The following is a 17,876-nucleotide window of genomic DNA, read 5'->3' as shown; positions in this document are numbered from 1 at the left end:
GATACATACTACCCCTACTCATTTACCAAAAAAAGGTGTAATGAAAAAAATGACAGTAGGCAGTTTTTGACAAGTCCTCAATTTAAAAAACAAAAATAAAAAACAATGTCCCCCGATGTAGATCCATCATTAATCACGACACCTAAGCCAACCTGTAAAAAGAAAAAAAAAACAGTCCACTCCTGCCGCCTGCAAGCTCCGCCATCTGACAGTTCTTAAATAACTAAGGGGAGGGGTCACCCGCTGATGTCATGGGTGGCCAGACCCCCTTGTGATGTTGTCGGCCCAGCATGTAGTGTAGTATTCATTTTAAAAACTGGTCTCAACAAACCAATATAAAAAGCAAAAATACAAAAACTCTAGGATAGCTGCCACATGCAAAGCCATGCGGCAGCAAGACTTCAGCGCTCTTTAGCTCCACCCAACATGTTTCTCTAGCGCATCAGGTTTTTTTTTACCCCTGAGGATGTGCTAGAGCATGGAACTCATAAGTATGAGAGCATGAGATGACATCAGTGGAGGGAGAAGAACTGGCAGAATAACCAGAGGAAGTAGACATCAACTGAGGGAGAAGATACGGCAGAAGAACCAGAGGAAGAAGACATCAGTGGAGGCAGAAGAACCATGGGAAGAAGACATCACCAGAGGGAGAAGACATCACCAGAGAAAGAAGACACGGAGCTATGACAGGGGACATTCTTCATTTTTAATAAAGAACGTTGACAAAAAACTGTGTACTGTTTTTATTTATTTTTGACACTTTTTTGGGGTGAAAAAAATGTACCCCATATGCATTCACATGGGGGAAGGCGAGATCTGGATATAGAATACATTAAGATAAAAAAACCTTCTAACTTCAACTCCTTTAAAGTATATCTTTGGTCAAAATTTAAACTCATATACTGTATTCATTTCCACATTGTATTTCAACAATTCTCCTAGTAATATGGATGATCTTGAAGTTCATAAACGTACTTCTTTGAACTCTCTGACACGTATTTACTATGAGTGTGAATAGGCTCTGCTATGTGACATATTTTGCAGAGCCTGCCTTCTGAACTACAGAGACGCTGAGAGGAGGAGTTTCAAGAGGCAGAATCAGTGCAGGAATCACTGCTTGCAAGCAGTGAGGTACCATGGGATATATAGTTCTTAGAAAGTGAAAAAGAAAGAGCAGGGGAAAAACTGCAAAGCATGCAGGGAATCCAGGAAGTTGTGAAAATAGATGGCCAGTGGACAGACAGTGCGCACAACATGAAAGAAGATTTTTCAAGTAAGAGTATATTGGATCGTTATTGTTTGTATTTCTATTACAATGCTTACATTATAAAATAAAATAAGTATGCTGTGAACATTGAACGTTTTTACCTTAGGACAAAGAGAAGAAAGATGTTACAGTATTGAAATCCAAAAAGCAAATTTTCTTCTTTTTTTTAACCAAAATGTCAAAAAAGCCATAAAAAGACTTATAATAAATACAAACCAAACAAAACAGTAAATGTCACAGACCTATATTGGTAATGCAACATGGGAGGGGCAAGGACTGCAAATGACAACCACTGCAGAACAATGATATCTAAACCACTGGTTTGGTGAGAGCTATCTACCCACAAGTTGATTCTGCCTCAAACAATTAACCCTTTCCCTGCCTTGACATTAATTATTTTGTTGGGTTTATGTTCATGCTGTGCGTGTATAGTTCAAAAATGCCTCTACATTTTGTCAAGAACTTTCCCACATAAAATGCATTGCAGGCATGCATATCTGAAAGCTATAATAAAGCCAAAAGAAACAAAATCTGCATTGTATTTTCTTTTAGCAGTATACTGAACCAACCAGTAAGAATACATATGGGGAAAAATGTAACTTAAACAGGATCTTCATTCTGGAAACCAGTCCAGGAATCCAGCACTGTCCTCACCTAGGCCGGTTCATCACAGGTCTTTGGATCCTCTGTGCCGCCATCTTGGATGTGTGAAGCCACCTGTGACTTCCCTCTGTGCTTTGTGAATGGACCTGCAGTCTCCTGGGACCTCTGACGACACGTTGGAGGTTGCAGGCGGGGGGGATGTAAACAACTCATAGGCGATCCGAGCAATAGCACAGCGGGTACTTGTCATAAACAGGTACTCGCTCCCTTAAAAAAGAAAAACTCCAAACATCTTAGAGGAAGGGGAGGGGGGAGGGAGGAAGGAAAAGCAGAACATGCCTTTTTAGGTGAATTCTGCTTTAATATGTGTGTATAGGGTAAGCAAAATAAGTTGTATTAGTTAACAAATATATTAATGAAGACAATGACGTAAAGGCAATCTGTTGTCACAATATAGTAGAGCAACTATACCGCCCCTTTTCTGCCATAAGTTACCCTACCCTACTTTACAAAACCGAGGAAACTGCAATGAATGGAGGGGGGAAGAACCTCCTGTTTCTTTGTAAACAGTGCACACAATGTATACATAGAGGTTGATTTACTAAAGGCAAATAGACTGTGCACTTTGCAAGTGCAGTTGCTCCAGAGCTTAGTAAATGAGGCAAAGCTTCACTTTGAAAAGAATACCCAATCACATATAAGGAAAATTAAAAAACACCATTCTGCTTGTGCATGATTGGATGATGGAAGTCAGCAGAGCTTTTCCTCATTTACTAAGCTCTGGAGCAACTGAACTTGCAAAGTGTACAGTCTATTTGCCTTTAGTAAATCAACCCCATAATCTAAAACTACACAGGCTGTTACAACCTAGCGATAGAATTGACAATATAGTCATTTTCAAAAGGGTTGTTCATGGATGCGTTTTTCTTGTTTAGTATGCTTATATTTTTGTGTTAGGGGTTACGGTAAAAAAAAATATATATATATATTTGATGAAATAATGCTGCCTATCAAATATCAAAAAAGTTTGCGTCTTTGTTTTCTATATATATGTGTATGTTTTATATACTGTACAATCAAAGTTAACTTTAAAAAAAAAAAAGCTTGCAGATAATAGTTTTTAATATTTATTTTACATTACTTATGTTCATGTTATGTTAATTTGCAAACCCCAGAGTCTCTCGCTGACAAATCAGGTTCATGTTTCAGGATTTTGTGCCAGTTTAGATTCCAGGTAGAACAAAATACATATTAGAGAGTTTGTATTTTGTTTTGGCCACATGCCTTTATTTTCAAGCTGCATAAATAGTTTGAGGTCCAGGAAGCCTCAGATGAGCAACAGGAAATGAAAGTAACATTAAGTTCTTGGGATGGAAACGTTATTAATGAGTGCTGAAATGTATTGGAACATTGTTCCACTTGGTATTGCTATCACCTTAAACAAGAAACATATCCATGCTGGTTTATGGCATAAAAATGCACTTAATTCTAATTTCACCAAAAAGCATTCTTAAAATCTGCGAGAACTTTTTATAGCTGAAATTGAATCTGCTTATATGCTAAATTCCCTGGTTCCTTCCTCCACGTTCATTAATAAACATTTTTAAAGCTGAACTCCACAAATTGAATTTATTTATTTATTTTATATTTTTGCACATTTAAATTGCACCAGCTTGGCTTAATGTAAGTAGGCATATCTGATGTCCGGAGGACCTGGTCCAGAATTTACTCTGCTGTCCGGAGGACCCGGTACAGAATTCTGGACTGGTTTAATCTCTGTGTTCGTGATTAATACTGAATGCCAATGGTGAGGCTCTCCACCTGAGTATTATGTAATATAATAATTGCAGAATTAATGTTTGGTATCTTGCTTGATATTTATGGAAGCATTGATTTTACTGTTTTTTTTCCTAACTTCTGTTTATTAAGTTTGATGTATAATATATATTTTTAGCAGCGTGGCTGTTTTTCTAAAGTCTAAAAAGAAATAATGCATAGAAATAATGCATATCCTTTATCCTCCTGTTGTCTAAAATGCACCTGTTGGGAATCTCTTTGCCAGGTGGAAAAATTTACAACAGCAGTCCTCTATAAAAGAAGAATCTTTTTTCTAACTTCTCTGGGAGACAGTACTTCACACTCTCGAAGAGCTACGGACAGTGCTGATACCTAACACTCCAGGGGAACACAGTAGTGACATAGGGATCAGTGAGAGAACAATGTCTAGCGGGGGGACATGTAATCTGGCACACCCAGAAGTGTTAGATAGCTACAGCACCCGAATGGTTGATTCACTGAAGGAAAACAGGCCGCTCACTTTGCGACAGAAATTTTACTTTGTAAGGGAATGTTTCCTTAGCTTAGTGAATGAGGTGAATCTCTACTTAACGTCCATCATCCAATTATGTGCAAGCAAAAATTCTTTTTTTTTTTATCCTTCAGTTCTATTGGGCATTCTTTGGAAGGTACATTTTCACCACATTCACTGAACTAAGGGAAAAGGCTATTGCAAAGTGAAAAAGTCTATTTTTCTTACCTGAGAGGCAGGACCGTTTTTAAGGCAGGGCAAAAGGGGCAGCTGCCATGGGCCCCATCATTATTGTGGGGCCCAAAGCAGCTGCCTCATACTTGCCAACTATCCCAGTTTAAATTCCTTTATCCCTGGAAGTTTTAGTCCCCTACTGTGTCCCGATATCTCAGTGTTCTGTTACTAATGCTGCCCAGCGCTGCCCTATTGCCATGTACAGATGACTCACCTGCAAACCCTGTTTTTGCATGCAAATAACCTGCATTGATATGTAAATCGCGGCGGCATTAATATGTAAATAGTCACAGACCGCAGCATTGGTGTGTAAATAGAGGCAGCATTCATATGTATATCATGTCTCCCTGAGGTCATATCTACCATCACTTCTGCTGAATGCTGCCCACTGGGGAGGTAAAGGAGCATGCTTGAAAGTCCTGCCTACAACTATAGTCATTAAGCCTAACATCAGCCTGTTCTGCAAAGGTAAGCAAATTGGAGGTGGAACCCTTCTTCAAAAGAACATGGTTCCACAGCACCCTGAATTTTGGTGCATGTGAATACGCACATCTCAGCCGATGCATGAGGGTGTCATTAACAATTAATGGCACTTCTGTGTATCTGCTAAAGGGCAGCATGTTTCTGTGGTGTCAGGAAAGTGATTTTTCATGTATTCCCGACACACACAAATGTGAACGCAGGCTAAATGTCTCAGTTACATTGGTGGTCAGTGTAAATCTTCTCATTACATTGGGGCTTTGGTGTACAATCCTTTCATTCACACTAGTGGCCAGTGTGAAGGTCCCCCTTACATTGGTGGTCAGTGTAAATCCCTCTTTACATTGGTGGTTACTGTGAATGCTCGTATTACATTAGTGGTCAGTGTAAATCCCCATTACCGTGGTGGCCAGTGTAGAAACTCCTCAACCCCCCAGCATTGCCACTGATCACCCCCCCCCCCCCCAGCACTGCGACTGATTCCAGGAGTCCTAGGATTCCTAGGAGTTTTCTGTCTATTGATGGGTCCCCTCATCTCCCCAGTCCATGGTGTGCAGGTAGTGAGGAGATGATGTGCTGTAACCTTTAGCAACCAATCAGTGATCAGTAATGCTGTGCACTAACTTCTTGCAACCAATCAATGTGCAATAAGGATATGCAGTAACCTCTAGGAACCAATCAGTGAGCAGTAATAATGTGCAGTAACCTCTAGCAACCAATTAGTGTGTGGTATAGATGTCCAGTAACCTCTAGCAATCAATCAGTGAGCAGTATTGATGTACAGTAATCTCTAGCAGCCAATCAACAAGCAGAAGTCATGTGCTGTAACCCCTAGAAAATAAACAGTGAGCCATAATGTGTGCTGTAACATCTAGCAGCCAGTCAGTGAGCGGTAATGATACACTGTAACCTCTGGCAACCAATTACAATCACTGCCTGATCTGATTCAGAAAATTGATTTTGAGTCTAGCTGCTATTTATTGTATGTCTCAAAGCATGTGGAGAGCGAAATTGCATGGAAGAGGAGGCCCAAAAAAATGTTTGCCCAGGGTCCAGTCAATATTAAAGACGGCCCTGTTGAGAGGTAAGAATAATTTTTTCCACTAATAACAGCATACAGTATATGTTTAAAAAAATAAGAGTTCTCCTTGATATTGTAATTCTCCTTTAAATTCACCCGCCTGTGGAAAAGTCTAGGTATTGGAAGTTGGCAATAAAACTACATGATGTTGGAACATATGCTTATTGGACCTTTCTATGTCAGCTGATATATTGATTAAGGCAGGGTAAAAGTTAAGGATAAGGTGAATTGAAGGCCCTGTTCACATTTACTTGTGTGTTTTTTCTATGTTGCATGCCTGTGCCCATTTTACACACGTTTTTAGGTACACTGCCATTAAACTCTATTAGAATGCCCCTTTCAATAATGCGCGTCATAGTCCTGCCTGGTGCATCTTTGATGCACTTTCATAAAACATGTGTTCTAATACAGTTTAATGGCAGCGCACCTAAAAATGCGCATATAACGCTCATAAAAAGGGACACGGAAAAAACACACCGCACAGATGTGAACATGGCTGTACTTAAACCTATAATAACTAATCAAATGTGAGAAAACAGAAAACTGTGTTCATTTGATGAGGCTTTTGCAATATAACACACCCTTCCCACATATACAGTGCCTTGCAAAAGTTTTCACCCCCTTGGCATTTTTCGTGTTTTGTTGCCTCACAACCTGGAATTAACATGGATTGTTTGAGGATTTGCATCATTTAATTTACAGAACATGCCCACAACTTTGAAGATTTTTTTTATTATGAAGCAAACAATAAATAGGACAAAATAACAGAAATGTGCATAACTATTCACCCCCCTAAAGTCAAGTCACTTTCCCACTGGGATTTTTGCCCATTCCTCCTTGCAAAACTGCTCCAGCTCCTTCAAGTTGGATGGTTTGCGCTTGTGAACAGCAATCTTTAAGTCTGACCACAGATTTTCTATTGGATTGAGGTCTGGGCTTTGACTAGGCCATTCCAACACATTTACATGTTTCCCCTTAAACCACTCAAGTGTTGCTTTAGCAGTGTGTTTGGGGTCATTGTCCTGCTGGAAGGTGAACCTCTGTCCTAGCCTCAAATCACACACAGAGTGGTACAGGTTTTGCTCAAGAATATCCCTGTATTTAGCACCATCCATCTTCCCCACAACTCTGACCAGATTCCCAGTCCTGACTGCTGAAAAACATCCTCACAGCATGATGTTGCCACCACCATGTTTTACTGTGGGGATGGTGTTCCTTCGGTGATGTGATGTGTTGGGTTTGTGCCAGACATAATGTTTTCTTTGATGACCAAAAAGTTCAATTTTAGTATCATCAGACCAAAGCACCTTCCTCCATACATTTTGGGAGTCTCCCACATGCCTTTTCGCAAACTCAAAACGTCTCATTTTGTTTTTTGCTGAAAGTTATGGCTTTCTTCTGGCCACTCTGCCATAAAGCCCAACTCTATGGAGCGTATGGCTTATTGTTGTCCTATGTACAGATACTCCAGTCTCTGCTGTGGAACTCTGCAACTCCTCCAGGTTTACCTTAGGTCTCTGTGCTGCCTCTCTGATTAATGCCCTCCTTGCCCAGTCTGTGAGTTTTGGTGTGCGGCCGTCTCTTGGCAGGTTTGCTGTTGTGCCATGTTCTTTCCATTTGGTTATGCTAGATTTGATCCTAGGGATCATCAAAGATTTGGATATTTTTTTATAACCTAACCCTGACTTGTACTTCTCAACAACATTGTCCCTTACTTGTTTGGAGAGTTCCTTGGTCTTCATGGCAGTGTTTGGTTAGTGGTGCCTCTTGCTTAGGTGTTGCAGCCTCTGGGGCCTTTCAAAAAGGTGTGTATATGTAATGACAGATCATGTGACACTTAGGTTGCACACAGGTGGACATCATTTTACTAATTATGTGACTTCTGAAGGTAATTGGTTGCACCAGAGCTTTTTATGAGCCTCATAACAAAGGGGGTGAATACATACGCACATGCCAATTATCCGTTTTTAATTTCTGAAAAATAGTTTTATGTATATATTTTTCTAATTTTACTTCACCAACTTAGACTATTGTGTTCTGATCCATCACATATAATTCAGATTAAAAAAAACATTGAACTAAAGGCTGTAATGTAACAAAATAGGTAAAAAGCCAGGGGGGGGTGTGAATACTTTTGCAAGGCACTGTATTATTTCCCCCATCAGTCCAAAAATTAAGCTTTAATGCCATTTGTTCATATAATTATTGATATTCATATTTGCATTTCTTCTGTTCTGATAAATTTGCTGAAACATTTACACTTTCTTCAGGAATGTAGTTAAAAACTATATTCCCTAATCCGTTTTTAAGGTTTACGTCTTAGTTCTCTTTTCAAAAACATTTTTGACTGTATGGACAGGGCACCCAATCATATTAAAAGAAAATGACTTTATAAGAAAATACTTGGATTCAGAGATTAAAGTTATACCATAGGCAGAAGCACACAAATCCTGTAAGGCCTTCATACTCTGGTGATCTTTTATCAAACTGCCATTTGAGATTTTAATTCTGTTGCAGTTTATTAAATATAATCGTCTAAGTTTTTTGGTATAGCTTTTTGATAATTGTGCAAACAAGTCTCTTTTATGTACATGCTTTGTGCTATGTCACGTATTTTCATCAAACTGTTTCTTAGAGCTGCTCAACGTGCAAGCAGAGATCTGCCAGAATTCTAAAATACTATTTGCCAAACGCAGCAGTGCAGCAGCTGGAGGAAGTGCTATGACAGGTGTCCAGATGTAGGTCACATTAACACTGTATTTTATGCCATAAGAAAAAAGTAACACTAAAATGTCACCTTCCGCTTGTCAAATATAGGTTCATATGTTTTATTACCTTTGGCCAAACGTATTTCTGTCTTTCTCTTCCCTGTACAATAATTAATTGTGATATGTTATTCCTGAAAAGGTGTTTTCTACATTGTATTTGTGGGCAGTAAAGATAGATAGATATAAATAGAATAAATCACATGGCCCTCTATGGAATTTAGAGATGTAGATAAAGTGGCAGGTTTAGCACAGTGGTCCAAATTGCAGCCCTTTGCTTGTACTTAACTAGTAACACTATTCCTTCTACTGACACCAGCAATGGGGCACAATTTCTGCCACTGACACCTGCTAAGGGATACCATTTTTCCTACTGACACAGTGAGGGGTACAATTACTCCCACTGACACCAGTGACAGGCAAAAATCATCCCATTAATACCAACAAAAATAATGTCCTCCACTAACACCAACAATGGAGCAATATTCCTCCTACTGACTCCAATGATCAGGCATTATTTCTCAACTGACTCTAATGATGGGGCACTATTCCTCTCACTGACTCTAATGATGGGGCACTATTCCTCTCACTGACTCTAATGATGGGCACTATTCCTTCCACTGATATCAATGATTGGGGCACTAGTCCTCCCACTGACTCCAATGATGGAGCACTATTCCCTCCACTGACACCAACAATAGTGCACTGTTCCTTCCCTTGGCACCAACAATGTGGCATTGTTTTTTCCCTTCACTGACTTAAGGCGCTAGATCATCTTTTACTTCCACTGACCTTCAAGCCTGGGTATTGTTTAATTTCATTGATGCCCCATTCTGGCCCCCTTAAAGGCAGAAGGACAGTGAACTGAGTTTAGGTGTGGAAACTTTGATCATCTATGCCCATGTATGGCCAGTTATTAGGTTCAATTTACTAAAGGAGAAGAGGCTGTTCACTTAGGCTGCCAATACATTATTTTTAAGTGGTAGATCAACTTCTGTACAACCACTGTGCCCATACAATGATCCAAGTTCACCAGTCCCTGCTGAACTAGCTGAATTTTGAATTATGTATGGCCAGCTTTAGCATAGTAAATGTTTGCTTTGCAAAGTGTTTTAATTTAGCTTAGTAAGGTAAAGCTGCATTAACTTTAAATACACACTTATGTGCATAGGAAATGAAAAAAAAAATGTTTTTTGCTTACCCGTGAGTGTGTGTTTGAAATGAACACAGCTTCACTTTCTTCACGAAGCTATGTGAACAATTTACAAAATTAGTATTCTCTGTTCCTTTACTAAATGTTTCCAATTGTAACCGAATAAGTACCTGCTATGCACCAGCCACAGACTCGGTTCTCTGAATGCAGATGTCTGGGAATTTTTAGCATAGGCTTTTTATATGTTATGCTTCATTAAAAAAAAAATATTTTTTTTTTAAAACAGCCAATAACTAGATTAATGTATTGATTTATTAAACGCTTACGCTACACACACACAAACACACACACAACACTTTCTTAGTGAAAGCCTGTTTCCCATGGTTTACTATGACCTTATTCTACTCAATGATCCAATGCTGCCCACATTACCTGTGCAGACTGTTTATGATGTGGTGTTAGAGTTGAAGAGAACCCTGAATTTGGATGATTTTAAAGACAAAGTGGCTGCGCACTTTGCAAGCAAAATCTCTCTTGGCTTAATAAATGAGGTAAACGTCTGCTAACGTCCATCATTCAATAATTCTAAGAAAAAAATAGTGTTTCTTTTATTTTAGTTTCCTTGCACATGATTGGGTATTCTTTGCAAAGTGAATTTTTACCACATTCACTAATCTAAGGGTAAATTCCCTTGCAAAATGAACAACCCATTGGCTTTATTAAATCAATTCAATTGCTGGAATATTCTTTTTCTAGCATCAAGATTTTCTCTCTGTTTCCACCAACAGCTCCAGCTTAGTTATCATTACGTACCTAGCAGAGTAGTTAACTAAAGCGTGAGCAAAAAATTTAGCCATTGCCCATAGCAATTAATCATTTTCAAATGTTATATTTTTTCAGCACTCATTAGATAGTAAAAGATAAAGCCTTATTGCTTGCTATGCGAATTAGTCATTTTTTCTTTTGTGATATTTTTTATAAATCAGCCACAAACTTGGACAAAACTTCTGCAGAAAGTTAACTGCACCCATAACTTGAGAGCACACCGAGGTTTAAAAAATGTAAGAAGCACATTGGAACAAATTACCATTTATTATATGTGATATGAAATGTGCCATACACAATAATGTGTCAAAATAATATTTGCACAAACAATAATACATATATATATATCTATATCTATATAGATATATATATCTATATCTATATAGATATAGATATATATAGATATATATAGATATATCTATATAGATATAGATATATATATATAGATTTGTATAGTGTTTATTTATCACTTATCATCTTGATGTCATTAGAAAGTAAGCAGGAAATCTACTTACTGGTCCCTGAGAAGGGAGGGCTGTGTCTTCTCCCTGGTTCTCAGAATGCCCTCTTATGAATCTCGTGTCCTTTTGCTCTCCCTGTGTGTGAGGTTTAGCACTGAGTATAGTATGGACAGTGCATAAAAGTGACTTAAGAAAGAGAACAGGAACAATCATTTGGTTCTCCTTTTTCTCAGATGAGTACCTTCGGAAAGAAGGAAGGAAGGGAGGGGAGAGGAAGTCAACAACCCTATGTTTTCCTGGAAAAAAATAAGGAAACATCAGATAGACATCTTTTTCTTCTAAAAAAATTTTGGCAGAAGAAGAGAACTGAAAAGAAATTCCAGTGACATTCCAGTCCTTAGTACTGAGGAACAAGCACAAAGACAAGCAGACGTTACAACTATATTGTGGGAATCCTTGGATTTAAAGGTTGTTTCTTTCTAAACCCTGCCACTGTCCTTAAAACTAACAAACACTGTGGATTGCAAACCCAAATCATGTATAGTAACCTGTCCAAGCCAAAAAGATTGCAACTTTTGCTACATTATTTAGCTTCAATCCAGAGATTCTCCCTGAAGTATTATTTTTCTGCTGCTAGATGTCCTCAGTCTGATGGCCAGCATCATTCAACCCACTTCTTCTGAGACCAGGTCATCCTGGCCCTGTCCCAACCATTTAATGGACAGTGAATAGAGAAGCAGCACTGTGATAAGCTCATCTCTCTATCAGTCTGCTTTCTGTGCACAGGCTAAAACTCACACACACACGAGCCATCATGCGCGCACCTGTGACAGATGTTGGTGCCATTTAGGCTTAGCCAGTGCTCAGTGTCAGTGCTGTTTTGTCTTTCAGCCTTCCCCGCATCCTGTGTTCCTGTTATCCTGTATCCTGATTCCAGTTGCTGACCCAGCCTGTCCGACCACTCTCTAAACTCTGTCTGCTCTGACGGCTTGTCTTTGACCTCCGCTTCTGTCTTCTCCATTGGCTTCTATTGCACCGATTGGCTCCTGACCCAGCTTGTACCCAGACCACGCTATTGCCTGCTCCTTTGTACCTGATCTGTCCTGCCAGTGTATGACCCAGCTTGCCTGATCCTGCTTCCTGACACATTCTGCTTTGCCTGCTGTTCCACTGTCTGATACCAGCACATCTCACCTGCCAGCTGTCACCAGTACCAGCCTGCTTCAGTCTGCCTTCCTCCAGCTGTCTACCAGCCTGTCTGCTTCACTGAAGACTACTGGTGACCTCTCCTGCCTGGTGTAGATACCCGCTCTGCAACTGGCAAGACCTACAGGCACTCGTGCCACTCTGCACTCCTGTCACCTTCTGTTCACACTACCAGGGGCTCCGAGCCAGAGGTGTAAGAGGCCTTCCTCATCATTTTAGGCTCTGCTACCAGGTATGGGATACCAAGTGCGCCCCCCCCCCCAAGCATATTATATTGACTTGATGTTGACTGAATCACTACCTCCAGAAGTTTGTTCCAAGCATCACCTACTCTTTTTGTAAAATAGTTACTTTCTAAGATTTGTTTTGAACTTTATTCCAACTAATTTGGGTCACGTTATTTCCCTTCTTTTCTTCAGACTGTACATATTAAGTTCCTGCAGTCTCTTCTGATATGTTTTATACCTCAGACCTTTCACCATTTTTGTTGCCTGCCTCTGAACTATTTCCATCTTATAAATATCTTTTTGTAAGTGAGGGCTACAGAACTGGACACAGTATTAAAAATGAGGTCCAACTAAAGATCCATTTAGTGGAATGAGTACCATCTTCCTTCAGCTTGTTATACCACTAGTGAAACCCTGGAATTCTATTTGCTTTCCTCACTACCAGGCCACAGTGATTGCTCATTTTGCTATGGTCTGAAATAAGCACCACAAAATATTTTTCCTATTCAGTTATGGTCAACATTGTATCCCCTCTATACAGACTGTATTGTATTATATTGTATTATTCAGAAGATCCTTTTTTCCCTAGGGACATTATTTTAATAACTGAACTGCAGTTTCCACTGATTTGACCAATCTTCCAGCAATGCCAAATTGTGTTCCATATTAAAGACACCTTCAGGAATATCAACCTTATTGCACACCTTTGTGTCCTCAGAAAAAGACCTACCACCAAGCCTTAAGTTATATCACTTCAAACAGAATAAACAGAGCAGGACCTAGCACAGAGCCTTGTGATATAACACTAGTGATTAGCTTCTGTTCCACACGAACCCCAATTCCGACCATACTCTGATATCCATCCTTTCGCCCACTGCCTATTCATTTGACCAGCTAAGGGATGAAGTAGAAGAAATGCTAACTAACTGACAATTAAATCTATACCTGTTCTCATTCTTGCCTTACAGCATGGCTGCTGCAGCTAGTGGGAGGAGACCATCTCCCTTCCAACAACAGCTACTGCACTGGATGCCATCAGGTGATGTCACTGCAGTATTAAATTCATCCCAGTTGTTGGCCCTCTGCTTTACAGTAAGAAGCTGCAACTTTGTGGTCAGGTGACTGCAAAGAAAAGCAGCTATAAAAAGATATTGACACTACAGTTTGTGATTAAAGGCATGCAGGGCCACGGGGAGAAAAGGTGAGGAAAGGTTTAGGGTGCATTCACACCTGAGAATGCACCCGCACTGAAATTAGATGTGAGAACCTCAGGATGATCACTTAAATGTGATCACTGCATGAGGGAATACATGTGAGTGGCCACGATTAGCTGTGGGAGTTGGCAGCCTCCCCTTGCTTTCAATGAGGCTGCCTCTTGCAGCTAATCACGGGAACCCCTACTGGGGTTCTCACATCTAATCTAAGTGCGGGTGCATTCACCGGTGTTTATTCCTCCCCTAAATGTCCGTTTGTTAGTTAGCCTTTCCTGCTATTTTAAAGCTGGCCATAGATTTTTTTTTAATTTAAAGAAGTATTTTATTGAAAAGTTTTATAAACTTACATCCAAAATTTGTTCCAGAAATGTTTCAGCCAATAAACATATACAACATTACAAGAACCCCATATCATCACATACTCTTTCAATTCAACAAAGCAGTCACCATTCCATACCCTGAGTGGTGATACCCAGCCATAGTTTCCCATACTATTGCTCAGTAATCATATTTACAGTCACAGAATTCTGTCTAAGATTAGATCAACTGGAGTGAGTCCCGGGGTATCAAGCCAGGGTGCCCAAACCTTTTGATATTTGTGCGAGCACCCCCTATGTTGGAATATGTATGTTTCCATGCATAATGTATGCCCTATAGCGTCTAACCACTCCTTCCATGTGGGAGGTTTCAGTCGACTTCCACTGTAAGATTAATTTTCTAGCCTGAAACAGAGCTTGAGCTATGGCCTGTTTGGTTGGGTCCTCCACCAAGAGTTTGTCTAAGACCCCCAGGAGGCAAGGTTTAGGGTCCTTTGGTATAGTCACTTGAAACACCCTGTCTAGGACTTTTCCCCAATATAAGTGAAGTTTCTGACATCTCCATAGTAAGTGATTTAAATCCCCATGGTCTCTAGAGCACCTGGCACATATGGGGTCCTCTCTCATTCCTATTATAAAAAGCCTCGCTGGCGTAAGTTGGGCCCGAAGAAGGATGTAAAACTGTGATAGTCGCTGTGTAACATTGAGTGAGCACATCTGTACAGCCTGTAGGGCCTCCTCCCATTGTTCCTCTTCAAATGCCCCCACATCTTGTAGCCTCCGCCCATGAGGGGAAGTCCTTCAAGAAAATAATTAATAGTAGCAATGTGATATGAAACCCTTATAGGTTTCAACCTCGACCACGTAATTTAAAATTGGGGTTGGGGATTGTACCCAAGTATCCTCCCCAGTTTGCGTTTGAACAGCATGCCGTAATTGCAGGTAGTAGAAGTACATATTTTGTGGAAGTTGAAATTTGGATTGCAAAGTGGGTAAAAAGCACAACAGGCCATTTTCAAAAATGTGGGACAATCTCGTTATACCATACTGATGCCACTAAGCTCCATATTGCAATGAATTCAACTCTTCATAATGTGCATCGCCGCATATCGGACTATATTTAGTAAAGCCTACCACCTCCTGCATTTGTCTCATTTTATTCCAGACTTTCTGCATAAGGGTATATGTGGGGAAAAGTTTATTAGACTTACTGTATTTTAAGCCTTCCAATCCCACAGCGACATCATTCGCCCCATCACATGATGCAGTATATGATTGATGACACACAAACCCTCATTGGCCTGGGGCATGGCTCTAGAGATGTGCTGTAATTGGGCTGCTAGATAGCACAGCCATGGATTGGGCAGTGCTAGGCCTCCATTCTCTTTAGATTTTTGGAGCTGTTCCAGCTTAATTCTTGGGGGTTTAGTATTTAGTATTCATTAGTATTAATGAATGAAAGATGGAATTGATGACTCTAAACATCTTTAGGGGGATAACTACAGATGAGTTGTGTAAGACATAAAGAAGCTGTGGCATAAAAATCATTTTCAATAGATTAGTCCTTCCTACTACAGAGAGTAGTCCATATTGTAACTTTGTTCCTCAGGCGGGTGAGCAAAGGTGACAAATTCAAGTAGAAAAGGTCTAGGGGTCGTGGAGTGACATATATTCCTAAGTACTTAAACTTGTGGATACTGGAATATTTTGCAGGGCTGTAGTGGGGTCTTGCTGTACAGCATCCAGAGACATAATGGCAGATTTCATCCAATTTTTTTGAGGCCAGAATATTTCCCAAATTTATTAACAAGAGACATTGCTTCCCGCAGGAATTCATCGGTGTCTCCCAGCAGGAGCATAGTTGTCGTCTGCGTATAACATAATTTTGTCCTGTACATCCCCGTATTGAAAGCCCCTGATAGCCGGATTAACCGGATCATGGCTGCCAGTGGCTCAATGGCTATAGCAAATAGGAGACAACGGGCATCCCTTTCGAATACCCCTGCCCAGGGAGATAGGAGATGAACGTCTGCCTGCTACTCCAATTGCCGCCTGGGCAGAACTGTACAGCAAACGGACTCATGATAAGAACCTCGCCCCAAAGCCAAATTTCTCCATGGTGTCCCATAAGTACCCCCACTCAACACTGTCGAAGGCCTTATGGACATCCAACGATAGAAAGGCCCTATCTCCCTTATTATCTGCATTAGATTGAAGGTTGAGGTATAACCTGCATAGGTTAAGTGCCGTGGATGTTTGGGGAATAAATCTTGTCTGGTTTGAATTAATTATAGTGGAAATGACAGTATTCAGCCTTAGGGACAAAACCTTGGCCAGAAGTTTTATACCTGTTTGCAATAGGGATATGGGTCTGTAAGATCCTGGGTCCAGCGTGTCTTTATCAGGTTTCAATAATAATATAAACAGGAGGATTTTACCCCCTTCCTGACCAGAGCACTTTTTGCGATTCGGCACTGTGTCGCTTTAACTGACAATTGCGCGGTCATGCAAGGTTGTACCCAAACAAAATTGACGTCCTTTTTTTCTTACAAATAGAGCTTTCTTTTGGTGGTATTTGATCGCCTCTGCGGTTTTTATTTTTTGCGCTATAAACAAAAAAAGAGCGTCAATTTTGAAAAAAAAACACAATATTTTTTACTTTTTGATATAATAAATATCCCCCAAAAATATATAAAAAAAACTATTTTTTTTCTCAGTTTAGGCCAATATGTATTCTTCTACATATATTTGGTAAAAAAAAAATACAATAAGCATATATTGATTGGTTTGCGCAAAATTTATAGCGTCTACAAAATAGGGGATAGTTTTATGGCATTTTTATTTCAATTTTTTTTTATTAGTAATGGCGGCGATATGCGATTTTTATCGGGACTGCGACATTATGGCGGACACATCGGACATTTTTTACACTATTTTGGGACCATTGTCATTTATACAGCGATCAATGCTATAAAAATGCATTGATTACTATGTAAATGACACTGGCAGTGAAGGGGTTAACCACTAGGGGGCAGTGAAGGGGTTAAGTGTGTCCTAGGGAGTGATTCTAACTGTTATGGGGCTGGGCTTTAACACACAGGACAGTGATCACTGCTCTCGATGACAGAGAGCTGTGATCTTTGTCCTGTCACTAGGCAGAACGGGGAAATGCTTTGTTTACAAAAGCATCTCCCTGTTCGTTCTTCCTCTTCGTGACACGATCGCGGGCAGCCGGCGGACATCGAGTCCGTGAGACCTGCGGTCACGGTCACGGAGACCGCGGCAGGCGCACGGGCGTGCGCCCGCGACACCGCTACTTAAAGGGGACGTACCTGTACGCCCTTTTGCCTACCAGCACCAATTCTGCCAACGTACATCGGCGCGCGCTGGTCAGCAAGCGGTTAACATCAACATAGCGTGCCTTGCTTGTTTGCACCTCTGCGGAGAAGTCTGGGTAAAAGGATATTCTTACACCATTATATTGGATATTACAGTTCTCTCTGGCCTTACAAAGGATATTTTCCTTGTCTTTATAGTTCAGCAGGCATGCCAGAGCAGTGCACGCTGGACGGCCTGGAGGGAGAGGTCTCTGCGGTACTCTGTGCGCCCTTTCCACCGAGTATAGAGGAGTGAATGCCTCTTTTACGAATATCTCCAGGAGCCAACGTTACACGAATTCCGTGGGGTCCCTCCCGTCTACCTTCTCAGGTAGCCCCACAATCCGCACATTATTAC

The 17,876-nt window shown here is 40.4% G+C and overlaps 1 protein-coding gene across 2 annotated transcripts in view; it reads right to left on the bottom strand.

The window, feature by feature from the left end:
- Positions 1-11,408, bottom strand: part of ZNF366 (zinc finger protein 366) — a 32,897-nt gene extending 21,489 nt beyond the window's left edge. For both annotated transcript variants that reach the window (XM_073624379.1, XM_073624386.1), the window contains exon 1: positions 11,232-11,408. The gene's annotated coding sequence lies outside the window, so the exon portion shown is untranslated. The remainder of the gene's footprint in view (positions 1-11,231) is intronic.
- Positions 11,409-17,876: the final 6,468 nt, after the last annotated feature.

Source organism: Aquarana catesbeiana, linkage group LG01, assembly GCF_042186555.1.
Source record: "Aquarana catesbeiana isolate 2022-GZ linkage group LG01, ASM4218655v1, whole genome shotgun sequence".
Classification (NCBI taxonomy): Eukaryota; Metazoa; Chordata; class Amphibia; order Anura; family Ranidae; genus Aquarana; species Aquarana catesbeiana.
The sequence above is the reverse complement of the archived record's forward strand: the minus strand, read 5'-3'. Positions and strand labels throughout refer to the sequence as shown.